The following is a 6962-nucleotide window of genomic DNA, read 5'->3' as shown; positions in this document are numbered from 1 at the left end:
TTTGGCTGAGAAAACACTTTAAAATTTCAGATTAGGTGCCTTTCCAATCTCCGTCATTATCATGGTGCATATAGATAGTTGTTTGCATGTTAATTTGAAAGCTTTCATTGTATGTATGTATGGGTAGATGTGGTTTTTTGTGTTTATCTTAAGTCCATACTTATATTGAATGTTTTTCTGTTTTGTTAATATGACGTAGGCTTTTTTCTGGAAAATTTATTTATGCAGACTATTTGGATTCTTCTATTTATTTCAAAAGTTTTTTACGATGCATTGCAAAACTCGTTTCAATACGTTTTGGGGAAAGTTTCTTTGTACCACGTATATGTTGTGATGTGTGCTTTCACCGTTAAGTTTATTTTATGTGATATGCATTTTGTGCTTGTACTGTGATAACAGAATTAAGTGATTGTGGTACTTTTTGTACTTTTGTTTAGTCCATTTTTTATAAGCTTCTGGAAAAAAAACAGATTTAGAACGTGTTACGTTTTGTTATTTAATATTATTAATGCTTTTTTAAATGTTATAGAAGTTTTAGCTTCTGGCTTATTCCTATGGCGCTCTAGTTATTAAATGGGTGAACATGATCTAAAAGGAAATGTTTTCATAAATATCATTTTGTCTGATGTGATTATTTAAGGCGTATTAATTTATATAGTTATTGTATGATATTCTATATGATTTTCACAGTTCTTATACCTCACTGTGTTAAAATGTATGATGTGTGTAATATAAAAACTAATTTGAATGTAGTATTTCGAGCATAAGATAAGCAAGTATTATTGGTTATAATTTAAATGCCAAAATTTATTATAAGAAGTAGCATTAGTAATGTGTACATATGAAAAGCAATTTGTATAGTAAGATAGATTATAGATATATATTTATATAGATTCATGTTTGTATATACATATAGCCTAAAAGTTCAGTCCAAAAGTGTAAATGAACTTACAAACTGTAAAGCGAACACGAAAACTGTAAATTAACCTGAAAAGTGTATAGCTAGTTATGCTGACAGTCCAAGCTGCAAAAACCTAAATGACATGAATGTTTGCTAATATTTTAAAAGGTTGTTGTTTATTAAAAAATCCTCCGTGCATTCTTTCACTACAAGCTATAAAAATCGTTCATGTTCCGCCAGTAAAACCAAGATCTCTGGCAATACAGATCTATGGTGAAGCCACCTATGATATCTTAGATATTTGAAAGAAAATTTAGTTTTATTTTGAGGAGGACTAGCATATCATGAAAGTATACACTACTTTTTAGATTTTCGAATTTCTTTATGGTATCACTGAAAGAATTCCATCGAATACCTATGATATATAAAACTAAAATCATTCATATATATATATTAAATGTCAATCAAATCAACAGGATAGCACATACATTATTAAAGCACTTTACATAATTGTGTTTACATTTAGCTCTTGTGTAATTATGAATTTGATAAACAGGATTTAATACTCGAGTTTCGTGTCAGCTTTCGTTCTGAATAGGTTGATCGTTTGATCAACATCAAATAACACCTCGTGTTATATGAATTAATAAAGTAACACATATTAGGAAAATCGTAATTGGAGGCTTGGTTATTTCTTTCGTTTGCTTTTTGTTTCTACCAGAGAATTATTCTATCTGTTTTATTATTGAAAAGTTATATAGATGTATCCATTTCAAACAACTCTCCAGATGACAAACTACGATCAGTATTCGACAGGGTGTCAGTATATGATTCACTGCATTGATATTTGTACATATTGTATTATAATCAGATATAAATATTAGTATATAAGTGGATAAAATCACATCTCTGTTCACCGGAGTCATTGAGAACAGGAATACAATGTTTTTGTACTGAAGTCGCAAAAGATTTACTACTTTGATAGAGTCAAGCGGAAACGCTATGGTATCAAAACATCACTTTTATTATATATTATTGAAGTGCATCAATCGTGATATTGGAATCAAAAGTATGCATAGAATGTCATATACTTTGAACTATTCAAACCGGATCTTTTCTGAATACGTTTAGTATATGTTTGAACCAACAATGTTAGTGAGAAGAACGACAGTAATAGTTCTAATGTTAAATGCTAATCTGATAAAAAGGTAGATTTCAAGTTTTCAAGGTAGATTCTTGACATCCATATTTAAACATTAAAATGACAACTATTTGTTATAGTTACAAATTATATTGTTTTGGAGCTTTTGACATACCACTCTATATCTATCAACAATCTGTATGTAAAAGATGTTATATTACAATAACGTTGCCAAATAAAATATATAAAAACATGTGTTTAGTTTTTAATCGTTTTCTGGCAAATGGGTAAATGTCACCATTTGTGTAATGGACAATGATAAATCAAGGCTTGAACAACTACCATGCCATGATATCCACGAGTCTTGAAAGCTTTTTCGTAACAGTTGCACTCAGATGTTTGTTGTGGATAATCATATGATGATATCATAATCATTACTATTGAAGTAACCTGTGGTACCCTACCTTAGTCTCTTTGTACTCGCAAGCTATCAGAGTTATTTTGTGTGGTTTATTGGTGATGTCCAATTATAACATTGGTGCTGAAAAATAGAACGTATAATTCCAGTCATCTCATTTCATTTCCAATTAAAACAAAGTAGCGAGACGCTTTATATGAAGAACTTGTGGAACCTGTGCGGCCAAACATAATTAAAATTGTCGAATCTAAAAAATGTTAAAACTAAAGTTGATATTAAAGAAATAATAATCGAGTTTGATTCAAATCTAGATTTTAAAACAAGTCATTTTTATTTTATTATAAAGTATCTGATATATCTTACCTAAAGTTGGCAAAAGATAATTAATTTCATTAGATTTTATAGTGTGCTGACTGATATTAAAATAAAAGAAAAGTCGTTTATTATACTAGCTATGAAAAGAAAAAGAATAAGGGTAGTAAAATGATGAATGAGATATAGTCTCACTTGGTCCGTCAAGTTCTGTCCCTCCACTGTAAACACTCTGAAATATTAATAAATTTTGAAATATGTCTTATAACTAATAATAAGTCGTCACTTGCACAAGGATTATAGCTTAAGATCGTGCTCGTTCCACTGTGAATGAAAAATGCCATGGTGATGTGTGCCATTTTGTAGTGAGCCAGATCTGATCAAATTCAAAATTCGACTAATTCAAAATTAATCATTACTTCTTGAACTATCGAGCACTAATTTTCTAAAATGACCTTAAGTGGTAAATTTTTGATTAATCACGGGAATATATGTAGGTTATATATTTCAACGGCTTGTGACCCTTAAGGACTGAAGATGATAAATCTGTTATGTTTCCAAAAAGATCTGCAAGAATGAGATTATACTACAAAATCCAAGCAACATAATAGACCTTCTTCAATACTTAATTCGAATATCTTAATTTTTCTAAGTAACTACGTAATGTTTTCTCGTGGCAACGTCGTGATTTATGACTTTGATTTTATCACATTGTAAAAAGCCGATTCATCAAAATTATTTCATGTGTATTGAGAATGAATTAATCATAGCTGATCTTAGAGAGACGTGATCTACAATTGGCGGCTCACGTTCTTACAAACACGTGTAACATAGTCTTACAGCGCTTTCAGTTCCCGCTATTATAATACCCAGTATCTAGGTTATTCTAATGACAAACACAGTTACCTAGGTTGTTTTAACGATATACCAAGTTTCCTATGTTATTTTAACGACATACCTAGTTATCTAGGTTATTTTAAACGACATCCCTAGTTATCTAGGTTATTTTAATGACAGACCTAGTTACCTCGGCTATTTTAAAGACATACCCGGTAACTATTATCATTTATACGACATATCCTGTCATATAGCTTAATTAACACCATACCCGGTTACTTAGGTTATTTTGACAACACACCCATTTACCTAGGTTATTTTGACAACATACTCAGTTTCCTAGGTTACATAGGTTATTTAAACGATATCCTGTCATATAGCGTAATTAACAACATACCTGGTTACTTAGGTTATTTTAACGATATACCCAGTTACCTAGGTTATTTTAACGACATACCCAGTTACCTAGGTTATTTTGACAACATACCCAGTTACCTAGGTTACATAGCTTATTTAAACGACATACCCAGTTACCTACGTTTTTAAACGACATACCCAGTTACATAGGTTATTTAAACGATATACCCAGTTACCAAGATTTTTAAACTACATACCCAGTTACCTAGATTTTTAAACTACATACCCAGTTACCTAGGTTTTTAAACGGCATACCAAGTTACCTAGGCTTTTTAAAGTACATGCCCAGTTACCTAGGTTATTTAAACGACATACCCAGTTACCTAGGTTTTGAAACGGCATATCCAGTTACCTAGGATTTTTAAACAATAAACTCAGTTACCTAGGTTATTTAAACGACATGCCCAGTTACCTAGGTTTTTTAAACGATATACCCAGTTACCTAGGTTATTTAAACCACATACCCAGTTACCTTGGTTTTTTAAACCACATACCAAGTTACCAAGGTTATTTCAACGACAAAACTTTATTTTGATTCTTTGATGTCCCGTACAACACAACCTGAGATCGAGCTAGCAAGATAGTTCTTGCCCACTATAAGGGTATTCAAGAGAAATTCCCAATCCCAATTTCTCAATAAAGTATTTGTTCCAACCGTGGCCTGAACATTTGGGATAATCAAACCCTCCCTTTCCCAAAATCTAACTGATACATCATAAGATAGGTTCAATCTGATTGAGAATTGTGAAACATGCTGATTACCTGAATCCCTAGTGATTGAACGGTTAATACATTTTCACCTCCCTTATCACATAAGCTTACACATTAATAATAATCACTGAACTGGTATACCATAGTGAATAATGAAGGCCAATATACCAAGATCTTCATAAAGAAAGTTTCATAAAATACAGTTTCTGGAAAACGGAATCCAACGTTATTGAGTTGCAGTTCTAATTCAAGAAAATGGAGAGAAATGAAATATACATGTCAAGACAGACAGGAGTATACAGATGACAATACAAAATAAAGTCACAAAATCCAAAAAATAGAAAGTTATAATCCTTTCCATATTATGCCCTATTTTATCGATTACTTTTAAACATAATCTAAGTTTCGTCCATTTAAATTACCGAATGTGCATTCCTTTAGAAAGAGTTGATCTCCCAATGTGTGCTTTTAGACATAGGATGAGCTATTTTATTAAAACCACTTTGAAAAAGACAGACTACTGAAGGGAGACAACAATTCTTAAAGCAATACAATAGCTGGACCCATTCCACTAATTCATTTGCCATCTCTTGCCATGCTAAAAAACGAAATTCAACCTTCTACAACTTTTTCCAGAAATCTCGTTGAAAGCTTTCCAATATGTCGAATGAGAGCCTGACCAATCCTTAATGCCTCCTAAAAAATTCAATATATGATGACCCATGAGGACTCACTCCACTAATTCATTTGCCATCTCTTCCCATGTTAAAACACGAAATTCAACCTTCTATAACTTTTTCCAGAAATCTCGTTGAAAGCTTTCCAACATGTCGCATGAAAGCCTGACCAATTCTCAATGTCTCCTAAAAAATTCATTATATGATGACCATGAAAATTTTGAGCTACTAAAATTGAAAGTAGACTACTACCGGTTATACTCATCCGCTAGAGTTTGGCACTTCACAAAACGACTATTTTTAGAATTAGCCTTCCGCCTTTAAGTCTCTCATCATCTCACCAAATCTGAAAGATAATGCAATTTCAGACATCAAATTCCAAATCTAGACCAAATTTTACCCAAAAATAGGCAGGCAGAGAGAAAGAAGATTTCTAAAAATAGCCTGGACTACATTCGTATAGAATCATTTGCATGAAATGTTTTAGTTGAGTGAGTCCAGCTGATTAAACTCATCACTTCTCCCTTCTGTTAGTGTTTTACATGTATGTTGAAATAGATGTCTTAAATGGTCTTTATTTCTGATGTTGTGAATTGATTTAGAAGCAATGGTTTATTGTGAAAATAGTTGTATATATCCGATAGTGGATACACTTAAAAATAGTCATAGTAATCATATATTAAGTATTGCTGATGTCGAATCTCCGTCTGTTGTAGCAAACTAGATGAGCACCCCTTCCATATAACTCCCCATTTTTCTTCCGTGTTGATCTTAAACTGTGGTACTGGACACACTTGGGCCTCTTCTTCAGCATGGGCCTGAATCTGAATGGCTAAATTTCACAATTCCAACATTTTTCCACATTGATTTTTCTGTTGTCTGATACTTCATTTTCATCATAATTGCTTTTTCATGCTTCGGTCGTAAACCCCTGTATCCGGAGAGTCTACTTCCATGTTGTCATACTCACTGCTCAAGTGAGAGCCTCAACCAGTCTGTGAGCACTGCCAGGTCCGCCGGACAGTAAAACACATTCTGATTGAGTGCAAGCATCTCAAACCTTTAAGATCCCAGCACTACCGTGAAATAGAATGAAATATGTAAAGAAATTGGGCACATTATAATATACAACACTATGTTGGAATCAGTTACTGAGGCTTATAATTCTAACGTTAGTCCTATCTGACTTGATAAATTTCAATACTTCACAAATTGAGTTCCAATATTTTAGATAAAGTTGCAAGCATTAATATTGAAACTAGAACACAAATTTTCAAAAACATTTGTTTCAGAATACAACACTACTTTTCATTTAATTAATAAAAATGATCACCTGGGGTCTCACATGACCCCACATCATTTATATATTTCATACATTATTTACAATCATCACACATAGTTTTCACCCTACATGTACTATGATCCTAACAAATAGGTTTATTACACCGATCACAAACTAATGGGGTCTTCTTGTCAGCTTCTCTAGGACAAACATGACAACGTTTCCTTTTGGAAGGACCTGTCTTCATTTTGGGATATGCAGTTGGA

This window comes from Lottia gigantea (assembly GCF_000327385.1).
Source record: "Lottia gigantea unplaced genomic scaffold LOTGIsca_91, whole genome shotgun sequence".
Taxonomy (NCBI): domain Eukaryota; kingdom Metazoa; phylum Mollusca; class Gastropoda; family Lottiidae; genus Lottia; species Lottia gigantea.
The sequence above is the reverse complement of the archived record's forward strand: the minus strand, read 5'-3'. Positions refer to the sequence as shown.